Genomic DNA, 16863 nt, shown 5'->3' with positions numbered 1-16863 from the left:
TCAGAATTTAATGAAATCATTGGTATAATAAATAAACATACAGAAGACATAAATAAATTAATACGGGAAGAAGAGGAAATTGAGGCCTTGCACCTTTTTAGATACTCTTTACACATTTTTCAAGAATACATTGAAGATTTACAAATGGGAATTCAGTTAACAAGAATTGGAATATTTAATCCTAAAATATTAAAACATGAAGAGTTAGATGACATTAATGAAGAAAAATTATTATCAATAAAGACTTCAGCTTGGATATCACTTCCTCTCTTTATCTTAAAGCGGACGGACGTGTTTTTTTGTGCGCACTACGTTTTTGTAAAATTTGCAAGCTTTCTATAAACAATCGGTGTTTATTTCTTTACTGATATAAAAACAAATTGCAATTCTTTAGATCCGTATCGCTTCGCGTGTGCAGTGATATATTTGGAGGTAAAATAATAATTTATTTAACTTACTTTCCAAACATAGCCCTGCTCTGCTTCTTCATCTCCTACGGTGTTGTTGCTATTCTTTTGCTTCTACTCTCGCTCAATAGAGATTCTTATCTCTATTTCTTTAAATCTTACTAACTTGCACTAACTGCTCTCTTTAATCTCCCCTTCTCTTTTCCTTGGTACAGTGGTTCAAGGTTCCTCATTAATAAAATCAAATAATATTTTTAAATTAATTATTAATTTTTTTAATAATTTTTAATAAATTAATTATTTAATTTTTAATAATTTTTAATAAATTAATTATTTAAATTTTTAATAATTATGGATTTTAAATTGCGTCTGTGCGTTGAAGTCTTGTAATAAGACAATCTCCTCTTCCCAGCCTTCCATGCACTGCTGGTTTTGTGAAAACGTTTTACACGCTAAGTGTGCCGGGATCACGGCCTCAGTTTTGGATGCAATCTCACGTAGGTCTGGTCTCCACTTTTGCTGTGACGGTTGTCGTGCTGTTCAGGACGAAATGAGGTCGTTCATGAGGCAGACTAAAAGCGGTTTCAAGGAGTTGATTAGTGGTTTTCGAAAAATCAATGACCAACTCTGTGCGCTTGATACACAGTTTGGTAGTCTTCAACTACTAAATGAGTCTCCAAAGCGTAAGAAATCCGCGACAACTAAGCAGCCGCTTATATCTCTGGCCACCCCAAGGGCCGGACATGAGAAAAATTCGTCTTCCGAATGTCTCGGAATCAATGAGCAATTGTCCGATATGTCCTCTGTGGCATCGCTTCAAGTGATCCCAGACCCAATAATTCAAACTCCTGTAACAGTCACCAAACAGGGTAATAAACCGTCCGGACCCCCGGTACGCACTGATGTCGCAGTATAACTTACGGCGGCACCAAAACCCTTGCAGGTGATCCCACCATCGAAACACATTTTTGTTTCCCGGCTTGCCCCTGATACTTCGGAGATTGATATCTCGGCTTACATCAAAGCCAAAGCAAAAGCCGACATAAAGGTAGTGGATATTACAAAATTCAAATATTCTTACACCAGGCACACGTCATCTTTCAAAATACGTGTGCCCTTGCAGATGTTCAAGACGATCTGTTCCGCCAGCTTTTGGCCAGAGAACATTTTCATCCAAGAACATCATCCAAGTACGGTGAAAAAAAAGATAAGCAAACCTGTGGATGTAAAACTCTCACATGTTAAGGCCAGTGATCAACCTTCCACCTCATCTTCCTCAATCTCAAAAAACTAATGTCTTCATGAACACTTTCCTATCAGAATATAAGAGGGTTACGTAGTAAACTTCCCAAACTGTATTCTGATAGTTCTTCTTTTGCATCCCACATTATTGTATTTACAGAAACTTGGTTAAAGCCGGAGATCTTAAGCTCCGAAGTTTTTCCTAGTAGGTACACCACTTTTAGATGTGATAGAACTTTGCGAAGGGGAGGAGGAGTGCTAATTTCTGTAGACTCCAAATTCGCTTCTGAAGAAGTAAAATCACAATCTTTGTATGTTACCTGTTCGTACATACCACCTTCGTCCGAACCGCCAACATACTGGCAACATTTGTCCGCTATTCGTTTGGTTTTCGATCGTCTGTCTGATGGTGACCAGCTGATAGCTCTGGGTGACTTTAATATCCCAGAACTTATGTGGTCAAATGTTAAAAATTCACCGTCTTTATAGCTTAACTCCCACCACGACTTCCCTGCGGGCATTTTTGACATGTCACTCGGGCAAATTAACCACGTTAGAAATTGTTTAGGTCGGCTATTAGACTTATGTTGCGTTTCTGATCCTGATGGAATTACTCTTTCCAGAACTTTGCCCCTTTCTTACCCTGAGGATCCATATCATCCCACTCTTGAGCTTTCAATCTAAAACAATTCCTTAATTGACCTTAAGTCTACACTTAAATCTCATAAAGTTCGTTTCTGCCGTAAGGCTGACTTTATGAAATTAAATAAGTTAATCTCTGAATTTGATTGGTCTGATTTACTGGCATGTGAGGATATAAACATCGCATTACAAAAATTTTATTTCACTTTAAACTCATTTTTCGACGCTTGCGTGCCGTGAAAATATCCATCCGCTTCAACGAATCCGCCTTGGTATACAAGGCACCTCATAAATGTAAAGAACTTTATGAGTAGACTTTTTAAATAAACATAGATTATCTGACTGTATAGTTAGTTATTCAAGATACTTAGTAGGTCGGTCCAATTTCACCGTGCCTAACGCAGAATGTTATAGGAGTAATATTCGCCGCTGCCGGATTCAGTTTACTCAGGACCCGAAGCAGTTTTATAACTTTATAAACACTAAGCGCTAACATGTATCTTTTCTCCCACTGCTTACGTTTGAGAACTCTTACGCGAACACTGATCAGGCAATGGCCGATCTCTTTGCACAGTTTTTTCAAACTACAGCCTTACACTTATAATATCCAAACAGCCAACCTCATATTTTGCCCATCTTTCGATCAAAGTGGTGTGATATCGGATCTTCTTAAGGTCAAGCCCGTGTATTCGCCAGGCCCTGATGGAGTACCAGGCTGTGTTCTGAAGAGCTGCGCCGAGGATCTGTGCAAACCACTCCATAAACCTTTTAATCTATTTCTGGAAACTTCAATCTTTTCCCTAATGTGGAAAGAATCTTTCATTATTCCGCTGCATAAAAAAGGAGAAAAATCCGACGCTGCAAATTATAGAGGCATCTCTAAATTGTCAGCAATTCCAAAACTTTTTGAAAAAATGATCACTCCACATTTGCAACACCTATGTAGTTCAATAATAAGTCCGTGCCAGCATGGCTTCATGAAGGGCCGCTTCACCACTACCAACTTATTGGAGCTAACATCTTTTATCACGGATGGGTTCCGGAATGGCTTACAAACAGACGTCATTTACACTGACTTCAGTAAAGCATTTGACTCTGTTAACCTCTGATTAGTAAACTTAACCTTTTGGGATTACCAACTGATCTTCTTATCTGGAATTCGAGCTACTTATATGGAAGAACCCAACGTGTCTTCTTTAAAGATGTTACCTGTGTGTTTAGTTCGCGCCACATCTGTGGTGCCCCAAGGAAGCCATCTTGGACCCATACTTTTTAAACTGTTTATTAACGACATGCTCCTTGTCTTAACTAATTCACTTGTACTTATGTACGCTGATGATGTTAAGCTTTGTCTTCAGTATAAATTCACTAGCGCCCAGTCCAGACTTCAATTCGATTCGGAAAAATTTCAAAATTGGTGTTTAGCAAATAACCTACAGCTTAATGGATCGAAATGTAAACTTATGTCTTTTTACCGATCTAGTCCCCACCAGGCTATGTACTTTCTCTATGGGAACGCCTTAGAACGATTAACTCTGGTTAACGATCTAGGTGTCCTATTAGATTTGAAACTTAAATTTACCGACCATGTATCTACCATGGTTAATAAAGCTATGGGTGTGCTTGGTTTTATTAAAAGATGGTCAAAAGAATTTAATGACCCGTACATAACTAAAACGTTATATACATCACTGGTCCGTCCGATTCTTGAGTATGGATCGTGAGTCTGGAATCCTCAATATGGAGTACACCAAGATCACATTGAATCTGTACAAAAAAATTTCCTTACTTTTGCTCTTAGGGGACTTAATTGGGATGCAAATCTTTACCTCCCCTCTTATCATAATAGACTTTTACTAATCAACTTACCAACATTAACAAATCGTAGAACGATGCTGGGTGTCATGTTTCTATATAATCTTATTTATGGAAATATAGACAGCCAGCATTTACTAACACGTTTAAACTTTAACATTCCTAGTAGAAGGACCAGAAACTTTCGTCCTCTACTCCTCAGCCATTGTAGTTCGACATATGCCCAACACGATCCGTTCAGGGTATTATGTTCGGACTACAATGGTCTCTACCACATCTTATCACTTTGCTCTACTAACAATCTTAAATCGCTTATATTAACCGCCTTATCTATGCAACACTCTTCCTCGTAATATCTTTCTCCTAATCCTCGCTTATCTATCTCGGATCTATTCCCGCGATTCGAGCCGTACGTTACGCGGCAGCGTCCCTCGGTCGGTTGGACGGGAGGTGGGCTATACGTATGCAGTGGGAACCGCGCAAAAAAAAAAAAAAAAAAAAATATGCAGCCAAAAAAAATACTTTTATTTTAGCCCATATACCAACATCTTTTAATGAAACTCAAAAATACAGAATAATTAAATATCCAGATAACTTAGGCCGCCAAATTGACATAAATGATAAATTTGAATATTTTATGAATAATAATAAAAGTGTTTATTATTTGGAAAATTCTGCAAATCCTTTAGTGGATGTAATGGATCAAAAATATTTAGTAACTGACCAATGTATTTCAAAGATCCTTACAAATCAATTAGCAATTTGTCAACACACTTTTATTTCAGAAAAAGAATTTATAAAATACATTGAACCAAATATTGTAATAACATATAATTTAAGTAAAACGCAAATTAACCAAAATTGTAAATTATTTAATAAAACAATTAAAGGAAATAATATTATACAATTAAGCCAATGTACACTTGAAATAAGAAATATCAAATTTACTACTTCAAAGAATATAAATGAATATAAAATAATATTGTCAAGTACCAATGTAACTCTACATGAACCAACACCAATTTTAAAACTTAAAGAATCATTAATCAATCAACAAAAACAAGATATTGTCTACAAATGGATTGTATTTATAAGCCTAATACTTATAGTTCTAAGCATAACAATTTATATAATATTCACTTATAAGTGTTTAGCCAACCACAAGGAAATTGTTGTCGAATTCAACAAGGATGTTGAAATTTCTAAAGGAGGGGCGAGTAGTGTATCCCCAGATACACTTAATGTATCTGCAAATGCCCTAGATAACGAATCCTCCATAAAACCAGTATACCCTGCCATACCTATCAAATCATATATAAACAACATTCCAGAGCCTACTGTGGGAATAATTCAAATAGGCTAGACACAAACCCTTTCCCATAGCATTGTCATTGGTATCCAGACATAAACATAGACATAAACCATTCCCACGCCTTTATCGACGACAGTAGACGTAAACATTAAACCCCTTTTGCTCCAAATTCATAAACAAGTGCCCATCCTGGGAACCTACATGTCAGCATAAAACTCTGACCAATCAAAACTATTCAACCAAAGTCCATCTATGCTGCCAGCGTCGCTGTCACCGATAAAAGCTATAGTTATAAGAAAATTGAATTTGTAAAATCAGTTTATAATCAACGATCAATCCAATAGGATATCTTTATAACTCATTCTTGAATTTAATAATAAAATTTATAAAATAAAAATCATAATTTTTATTTTTTTTATTTTAAATCGGGAATTAAAACATATAATTTACATATATATACATATAGCGGCCCGAGCGTAAGGGTGTAAGTATGCAAATTAACTAGAAGTTTAAGCCATATTTTATATGAATATTATAAACAATTATTTGGGCACTTGCCACCAAGCTCTTTTGAGTCTTTATAATATAAACATTCCCACACTCGCATCTAGCACCCTAACGGAAGACCAAGCTTGAGAAATGAAATAAACAAATTCCCCCTATTGAGCCGGCCACGGCAAAAACAACATTAGACTAAACATCCGCTAGAATCACGCCACTGCGGCTCCCCTTTTTAAGCATCCGTATTGATACCCAAATTTTCCATGCTGATCACAGCAATCCCATTCGGGAAATTCTCTTCGGAATTCAATTCGTAATATACTTCGGGAAGATCCCGAACCAAGAAGGAAAAGAATCAGCTCAAGCCTGGTCAGTCGGAATCTAGCTTAGGTTAAGATATAATGCCTTGTTAGACTTAAGATCGGAATGAAACCTAATAAAGTTTAAATATATATTTTTTTAAAAGTTAAAACCCGTCGTGATTATAATTGGCGCCCAACGTGGGGCACGCGTTAATTAAAAATATCGATTAAAAAAAGATATTCGCGAGTGCCTCAAATAAAAATCATAGACCTGAAAAATAAAGGTTTCTATGTAAAAAAAACTTATATCACGTACCGGTAATAACTAGAATAACCTCAACGCCCAAAGTGGAATTTTTCAAGAAAAAAGTGACACAAAAGGAGAACAAAAACAAAATATACAAACTAAATAAATTTTGAACCACCAAAAAGTGAAAAATCAAACGAACTCAAAAAAGTGAAAAAAATTAACCCTCAACGCCCTAAGTGGAATTTCTCAAGAAAAAAGTGACACAACAGAGAACAAAAACAAAATATACAAATGAATAAATTTTGAACCACCAAAAAAGTAAAAAATCAAACGAACAAAGTGAAAAAATTAACTAAAATAAAATTACAAAAAAAAAAAAAAAAAAAAAACACACAAACACAACAAACAACCCCGACAAACAAGAAGATAAAAAAGAAAAGGATTTAAAATAAAAAGTAAAAACTTAAACAAACTCGAAAAAAAGTGAAAAAAAAATTAAATAAAATAAATTAAAAACCAAAAACAAAACCAAATACAAAAACCAAAAACCTATATTTTTTTAAAAAAAAAAAAAAAAAAAAAACGGTAGAAGACCCCCCACTCAACGGAAAAAGGACTGGGAAGGAAGAAAAAAAGCAATTTCATCAGAGGAACACCAAAAAAATCACAAACGTGGGATAGATTATTGTTTAGTTTTATAAAAAAATAAATAAATAAAAATAAAAAAACACATCAATGTAAATCCTATTTTACACACCGACACTATATTGAATTTATATGTAATCTTTTTTTTTTCCCTCCTTTATTGTGTTTTTATAAAACCCCGTCTCAAAATATGTCTATATATATTTCATATAATATACCAATTATATACTAAATTAAATTCAAGGAAAAAATTGCCTGCTGTTTTGCTAAATAGTGATTAATACTGGAAGAATTAATAAACGCTTTAAGAAACTTTAAAATGACAGACTCAAACGGGCCATCTACTAGCCATAGCGCTAATTTAAGCCGACAAACACCTGAACAAACACTAACATCAGACTTAATTGTCCGATTGATAGCTAACAACCTAACACCACTACATGAGGAAATAAAAACGTTACGTTCTCTCTTGGATTCCAAATCCAATTTAGTGACCGAATTCCAAATCGAACAGATTGACGATACCATTCCATGCGACGAAACACTAGAAATAGTCAAATCCGTTCCCCAATTTTCTGGAAATTTAGACAATTACGTAGCTTGGCGAGAAGCCGCTGAAACAGCAATGGGACTCTATGTCCGCAAAAGTCGTCGGTACTTTGTAGCCCTAACCATTTTAAGAAACAAGATTGTAGGCAAAGCCAATGACGCTTTAACAAACCATGGAACCGTATTGAACTTTGACGCTATTTTGGCCAGACTCGATTTTGTCTTTAGCGATAAGAGGCCAATCCACATAATCGAACAAGAATTAAGCGTGCTGACACAAAACAGATTTTCTGTTATGGACTTTTATAATTTGGTTAACAAAAAGTTAACCCTCTTAATAAATAAAACCATAATGACGTACGGGAAAGAAAATCCAATAACTACAGAAGCAAACCTCAGACATAGACAAAATGCCTTGAGGGTATTCATAACTGGCCTAAACGGCCCAATTTCTGGCATGTTATTTTCCCTAAATCCTCCAGACTTACCAAACGCTCTAGCTAGAGTTCAAGAAATGGAGAGCAATCATATGAGGGCACAGTTCGCTTATCGTTTTAGCGCACCTCAGCGCCGTTATAACGATAACCAACGAAACCAAAACGAACCATATTATAGATCTGATGGTCAGAATCAGGGCAATCAATTGCGCCTGAACAGAACCAACGACAATTACAAAAATTATAACGGACAAAATCCCAATTATCAGCACAATAATAGAAGTTCTCCTCAGAATAATAATAATTCCCAAAATAAAAATAACCCCCAAAATAGTAATAGCTACCAAAACCATAATAGCTATCAACACAATAACACTCGGTATAATCCTTATCCAAGTTATAATACTTGGACTCAAAGGAATAATACATACCAAAACAGAAGCGAACCTATGGAAGTGGACTCCAGCATCCAAATCCAAAATAAAAATAGTAACCAAGTATTCCCAAATGGTGAACAATACCAAACTACAAATAGCCTCCAATATAATTCATTCCAACAACCAGAACAGGCAGTTAAACGCGCACAAATTGAGTCATCTGCTCAACCTAGAAACAAACAAATGCGCATAAATAATATCAAAGAGGAACATTTTTTAGGAGAAGAATAGGTCTGCCACACATATTACGATTTGACAAAAAAATTAATAAAAAACTTAATGTTCTGATAGATACAGGAGCCACAGCCTGTTACATAAAAAAAGGTACCTACCAATACGGGATAGAATTGCCCATTTACAAAAGAGTATCCACGGTTAATGGATACTCAACAATAAAAAAATGCCACTACATAACAATTTTTCAAACAAAACAAATTTTTTACGAAATAGAGGGCCTAAAGGCAGACTTATTAATAGGATACAATTTACTAAAAAAGATAGGAGCAGTCATTGACACGAACAATGACACACTAAAATGTAAGGGAAAAACCGAAAAATTGCACTATGATGAAAAAATAAATTTATTAGAACTAAACAAAGAAACAACCATACTTCCACTAAAAAAATATATATTAGACAAATATTTTAACTACGAAAAGTTGTCAAGCAAGAATTCACTTAGCATAAAAAGTTTGGGATATATAAGCCCCAAACACGCCGTCGACGCTCATTCCGACATATACACTTTAGAGTACTCAGGGTCCAAAAACTCTGTCAGCGATATTTCCGAAACTTATAAATGCAACAGTTTGGGGTACATACAACCCGAACACGCCGTCGATGTTCAATCCGACACACACAATTCGAAACACTTAAGTTCTAAGAGCACCATCAGCGATACTTCTGACAATTTCAAATCTAACAGTTTGGGTTATATAAAACCCAAACACGCCGTCGATGTTCATTCCGACACAAGAAATTTGGAATACTCAGGTTCCAAATGCACCAAAAGTCAGATTTCCGACAACTACCCCTCAAGTGGTTCAGGGTACTCAGACACTGAACACGATGCCGATGTAAAATCAGATTCAAACGATATAAAGAATATGGATAACACGGCCGAAAATATTTTTGGCATAAACAATGTAAAAAACAATATAGACGAAACCGATACAGAAAACTACATTGAACTAATAATAAGCACAATAAAAAAAGTACATTCAGAAATAAATACAAATTTACCGTTCCGGACGGACGTTCGCTGTGAAATAGACACAATAAACGATAAACCGATTTACTCAAGGCAATACCCATACTCACAAGCAGTAAACGAATTTGTTAATCAAGAAATACAACGAATGATTAATGATGAAATCATTAGACCCAGCAAAAGTCCTTATAACTCACCCGTAATTGTAGTATCAAAAAAAGGTACTAATGAAGATGGCACCCCTAAACATAGATTATGCATCGATTTCAGGAAACTAAACCTTAGCACGATTCCAGATAGATACCCCATGCAAGATCCGACAGTCATTTTATCAAATCTAGGAAAAGCTAAATACTTTAGTACTATAGACTTAGAATCAGGTTTCCACCAAATTTTGATGAAAGAATCAGACGTAGAAAAAACTTCATTTTCAATTAACAACGGAAAGTACGAATTCATTAGAATGCCATTCGGGTTAACAAACGCACCTCGAATCTTCCAGAGGGCAATGGATGATATACTTCGAGAACATGTTGGTAAATTCTGCCATGTCTACATGGATGACATAATTATTTTCTCTCACTCCCTCGAACAACATTTCAAAGACCTAAATTCAGTCATTAATATTTTACATAAAGCCAATATGAAAATATCATTAGAAAAATCTCAATTTTTTAAATTAGAAACTTCATTTTTAGGATATGTAGTAGCGCAAAACGTTATTAAAACCGATCCTCAAAAAATAGACACCATATCGAATTACCCAATTCCCAAAAATATCAGAGAGCTGCGTAGCTTCCTGGGTCTCACTGGGTATTATAGAAAATTTGTAAAAAACTATGCAACCATTGCCAAACCCCTGACTAGATTATTAGAAGGTTCCAATGGAAAAATATCCAAGAGGATGTCAAAAAATGTTTTAATTACTCTTGACGAGACTGCAATACAGGCATTTAATGAACTCAAAGAACACCTAATTTGCCAAATAGAACTGGTCCAACCAGACTATTCAAAAAAATTTACATTAACAACTGACGCATCTGACTTAGCCATAGGAGCAGTACTTTCTCAGGACGGATACCCAATCACTTTTATATCAAAAACCCTTAACAAAACTGAAAGAAATTACGCGACTAACAAAAAAGAACTTTTAGCAATAGTATGGGCATTAAAAAACTTAAGAAACTATTTGTACGGAGTATCAGGAATTGAAATACATACAGACCATCAATCACTCTCATACGCAATTTCGGATAAAAACCCAAATGTGGAATTAAAACGATGGTTCAATTACATAGAAAGCTTCAGGCCAAAAATTTTGTATAAACCGGGTACTACCAATGTAGTAGCAGACGCACTGTCCCGAATTGAAATAAATAATATTACAGAAGATGAAGACGTAGAATCCACGGATTACGGAACCCAACACTCAGCCGAAAGTAGCTTTAGTAACATTATAGGCGAAACAAAAAAACCACTTAATCAATTTAAACAACAACTTTTAATAGCAAAGGGAAAATTCACAATTCATGAACAGATAAATGTATTTGAAAATAAACGTCATATTATTGAATATGATAAACCAGAAAACTTAGTTACAGTCCTTAAAGAATATCTACAACCCAATATTAATACAGGGATTCATTGTACTCCTGAAGTGTTGTATGAAATTCAAGTTCAATTAAAAAATAACTTCATTAATAAATTCGTATATACAAAAAGTTTTGTTGTAGACATAACAAATAATGACGATAAAGCAATAATTATAGAGGAAACACACTGTAGAGCGCACCGAGGATTAGATGAAAATTATAAACAAATAACCAGATTATACTATTGGCCGAATCTGTACAAAAAATTAAAAGAATATATAACAAATTGTGAAATTTGCAATACGAACAAATATAACAGAAACCCGACTCAAATACCTATTGGAGAAGCCCCCATTCCAAAAATAGAAGGCCAACACTTACATATTGACATTTTTTACGCGCAAAATCTAACCTTCTTAACTTGCATTGATGCCTATTCCAAATACCTCGTTGTAAAAGAAATTACTAACAAAAAAAATATCGATATAAAAGTCTATGAAATACTTCAAACATTTCCCCAAGTTAAAACGATTATGACAGATAACGAACCTAGCTTTACATCAGCACAATTTAAATCCTTCCTACAGCGTTCTGGTATTTCAATCCATTACGCAGACCCCAGACATAGCCTTTCGAATGGACAAGTTGAAAGAGCCCATTCAACCCTAACTGAGATAGCTCGTTGTATTAAAGATGAGTACCGTCTCCTAGAATATCCCGAAGTTATTATAAGAGCAGCAAAAAGCTACAATATGACAATTAATTCAGTAACAAATCAAAACCCATGCGACATTTTATTTAACAAAATAGATCACAGTGACTTACCATTAAAATTACAAACAGCACAAACTAAAATGTTAGATTATCATAATAAAAATAAATTAGATAAAAATTATCATGTAGGAGAAGTAGTATACGAAAAAATACACGGAGATCGAAATAAACTGGGCCCAAGATTTTAAAAACAAGTCACAAATGAAAACTTACCAAACAAAGTAATCATTAATAATAAGAAACGAGTTATTCATAAAGACAACATTAATTAACCCATATTTTACAGAAGATGGAAATACCATTTATGATTACCATTTTGATAATCACTTGCCACTCCGAAATAATCGACTACACTAACAACGAATACCTACTACAGAAGAATGAAAACGACGTATTGACGTATGACTCATTTGAGGACCTATTTCATATTACAAACCTAAGTTTTTACAAAGAAATAATTAGAATAGAAGATAAAAATACTAACAACAGCAACTCAGACTCAGACTGGGACATTTCCCTAAATCTAAATATAATATTATAAAAATTCTTATGTCCCAATTAATACCATCTAGAAATAAAAGGAGCATTAACGAATTCGGCACAGCATGGAAATGGCTATCAGGTATACCAGACCATGACGACTTAATAAGAATCGAAAATAAAATTAACGAACTGACAGAAAACAATAACAAACAATTTACAATAAATTCACGTATATATCAAGAAGTCAAACTTATGACCAAAATTCTTAACTCAATCGTTGTTAGAAAAGAAAAAAAATTAAGACAACACCGACACAATTAATTGCACTTGATATTCAATATGTAATCGATATAATAACTTTAGCAAAAATAGACATTTTTAAGATTACATATTTTCCTATGATTCCGAACTAAGTTTAGACAACATAAGCATTATAAACCCGTTTGTAAAAATAGGAAGTACAAAAATATCCCTTGAGCTTATATTATTAATTGTTATACTTATCCTTTTTGCCATATATAAATCACGTAAAATCAAACTTAAAATGCTAAAATCACTTCCCTCACCGCACAAATGTAATGAATCGGGACGATCTTAGGAGGGGGAGAATTAACTAGAAATTTAAGCCATATTTTATTATAATATTATAAATAATTATTTGGGCACTTGCCACCAAGCTCTTTTGAGTCTATATAGTGTAAACATTCCCACACTCGCATCTAGCACCCTAACGGCGGACCAAGCTTGAGAAATGAAATAAACAAATCCCCCCTATTGAGCAGGCCACGGCAAAAACAACATTAGACTAAACGTCCGCTAGAATCACGCCACTGCGGCTCCCCTTTTTAAGCATTCGTATTGATACCCAAATTTTCCATGCTGATCGCAGCAATCCCATTCGGGAAATTCTCTTCGAAATTCAATTCGTAAGATACTTCGGGAAGATCCCGAAGCAACAAGGAAAATAATCAACTCAAGCCTGGACAGTCGGAATCTAGCTTAGGTTAAGATACAATGCCTTGTTAGATATAAGATCGGGAACCAAATTAAATTAAATAAAGTTTAAAATATATTTTTTTTTAAAGGTAATAACCAGTCGTGATTATAATTTGCATGGCTCACTTGTATGCGTTGTCAACTCATGGGAATTTGCTGACCAATGCACTTCCCAGCACTGTAGCACAATATTGTATTGCTACAGTGGATGCTTCCTATAATGACCCATGCATACTACATCTCCCTCCTTTTTTAAAATAACGCAATAAAATGGAGTTATTTTGAATTAACTTATTATCTATTGATTATATATATTTAGTGTAGAGTTTAGAGATTTTCTTAATATGTTTTAATTAAATTTTAGTAATATATGATTAATTTATATTTTATGATTAAAATCTAGAATTTTAGAAAAATTTAAACAAAAAAAATTATGTTTTAATTTTGTTTGCATTATTGTCATATGTAAAATTTCTCAGAAAAAATAGTTATCTTATTTATTTTGTTTATTATTGTATATTATATATATAATTATAATATATATATATATAATAATGGCTTTTGCTACTGTTTTTGCACTTTTGTCTTGTATAGGGATTGTAACGAGATATTTTGTTAAGTATTATCTCATATTAGAGTGACTGCATATTCGTTACCTTCGTCTGATTTAGGTAATGGACCGATCGTGTCCACTAATACTATATCAAACGCTTTTAATGGGGTTTCTGTTATTGTCAAAGGCATTTTTGTATGGATTGTGATTTTTGATTTTTGGCATTTCAGACATTTCTTTACGTGGTTTGCAACGTCACGTGTCATGTTTTTCCAATAGTAATGTCTTTTTACTTTTGCTAGCGTTTTTGTTATGCCTGTGTGTCCGCCTTGTAAAGGATCGTCATGTAATGTAAACAGAATAGCTTCCTTTTCTTTTTTATTTTCTATTATGGTCACCGGCTGGTGTAGCGCTTCTCTTAAATTTAATTATATTTCATTGCCCTTATCTTTAAATTTATCTGTTGAAACGAGTTCAAAGATTTTTTCACTCGGTGCCATTTTAAGTTGTCTAATCTTATTTATACCGGCTATTTTTTCAAGCCTTTGGAAAAATTGATCTAAATTGAATATTCAATTGGTATATAGATCATCAACGTTTATTCTTGCATATATCTGTTTTCCCTTCTTGAGAGAACACTTTGATATTGTTAAATGCAAGGTCACTACTTTTTTAACATCTTCGTTATGAATGACGTCAAATATCTTGGGCTTAGAAGCTGTCGGTTGCTTTTGCAAATCCGAACTAGATGTTGAAACTGCGCAGTTATTTTTCTGTTTACTTTGGGATCTAGTAGTGACTTTTAGTATTTGTCTATTCATTTCTTTTAGTTCATCGATGCTTATTCTTGATAAGGCATCTGCCACATAATTGTTTTTTCCCTTAAGGTATTCTGCGGAAAATTGATATTCTTCCAAGTCTAACCTCATTCTTGTTAACTTGGAAGTTGGGTTTCTCATTGAAAATAGATATGTTAATGGTTTGTGGTCTGTTTTGATAGTGAAATATTTTCCATATATATATGGTCTAAAATAGTTAACTGCCCAATGTATACATGCATGCTTACTAGCATCTGTTGTTATACAAAATTCTTTATTAAAATCTGGGTATTTTAATAGTGTGGGTTGGACTAATGCGTTTTTAAGATATTCAAAAGCTTCTTGACACTCAGTAGTCCAGTTGAATTTTATGTTTTTCTTGCACAAATGGGTAAGGTGTCTTGAATAATACGAGAAATTTGGTATGAAACGTCTCTAGTAATTGCAAAAGGCTACGAATCTTCTAGATTCATCTGCATCGGACGGAACAGGATAATTTTTTATTACGTTAAATTTTTTATCATCGGGTAAAATTCCTTTGTTTGTGCATTTGTGTCCCAAAAATGTTTCTTCGTGCATAAACAAAGAGCATTTTTCAGGGTGTAACTTAAGGTTGTGTTTTCTACATAGATTGAATACATTAGTTAGATTTTTTATCATATGATTTTCTGAACAACCTATAACTACTAAGTCGTCCATATAAAGGAAAGCTTGGGATGGTTCTAATCCCGAAAATGCTAATGTCATCATTCTTTGGAATGAATTTTATGCTATTTTTACTCCATAAGGTAGTCTTTTAAATCTGAATGACCTAGTGCTTGTAGAGAAAGAGGTAATATCTCTTGATTCCTTTTCTAGGGTAATTTGGTGAATTCCAGATATTAAATCTAGACAGGAAAAAAATGTTGCTCTACCAAGTTGATCTAAGATATCTTCGATTCTTGGTAGTGGGAATTTATCAGCTAGTCTCCAACGTTTTTGTTCTGAGCCAGGAAGTGACTTTTTGGGTACTAACAGCAATGGGCTGTTGTATTCTGATACTGATGGTTCTACTATATCATCTTTTATTAGCTTTTCTAATTGTTTGTTTATTTCATCTTTTTAGCTATGTGGTGTTCGATAGTTTTTAATGTAGACTGGTGTAAAATCTTTTAATCTCAGCTTCTGTTTATAGAAATTATTTGCTGAAATTGGTTCGGTTTCTAATCCGAATATATCTGTAAATTTGGTACATAGTTTGGTGAGGGTGCTTTTATACATTGTAGGAAAATTTTTCGTTAATTATGAAAGGACATCTTCTTTTCTGGTATTAGTTTCGTTGCTTTGGACAATTTGATAATTTTCCAATGGTTCGTACTTTATTTTGGAAATGTTTATAATTTTATTTTTATCGGTCGTATTTAATATTCGGACAAATGTGTTGCTTGAATCAGTTATAGTGCTGGCTATAATGATGCCTTCATCTATACACTGATTTTTAATAAGGACTTCTTTATGGGTGGTTATTATATTAATTTGTCTCACGACTTCGGATCGTGCTGGGATAAATAGGTTATTATTATTTCAATGCGTAATTGGAATATTTATGTCTTGATTGAAATCTTATGGTCTTGCTATTAACCAATCTTGATCTATTTAAAAATCTAGTTGACAATTGAACCTTTTTATGAAATCCATTCCCAATATGCCATCACATGGTATTGGGAAGTCATTGTTTACTAAATGAAAATGAAATGGAATTATGAATTTTCCTGTTTGAATTTCTACAAAAGTTAAACCTTGAGATTGAATCGTACCTTCTCCTATACCAGACGTTGTAATGGTTTTTGTTGAATCTACTTCATTATATTGATCTGAATTTATTTTTAAAATGCTAATGTCTGAGCCTGTATCTATTA

This window comes from Drosophila ananassae (genome assembly GCF_017639315.1).
Source record: "Drosophila ananassae strain 14024-0371.13 chromosome Y unlocalized genomic scaffold, ASM1763931v2 tig00000261, whole genome shotgun sequence".
Classification (NCBI taxonomy): Eukaryota; Metazoa; Arthropoda; class Insecta; order Diptera; family Drosophilidae; genus Drosophila; species Drosophila ananassae.
Note: the sequence above shows the minus strand (reverse complement) of the source record.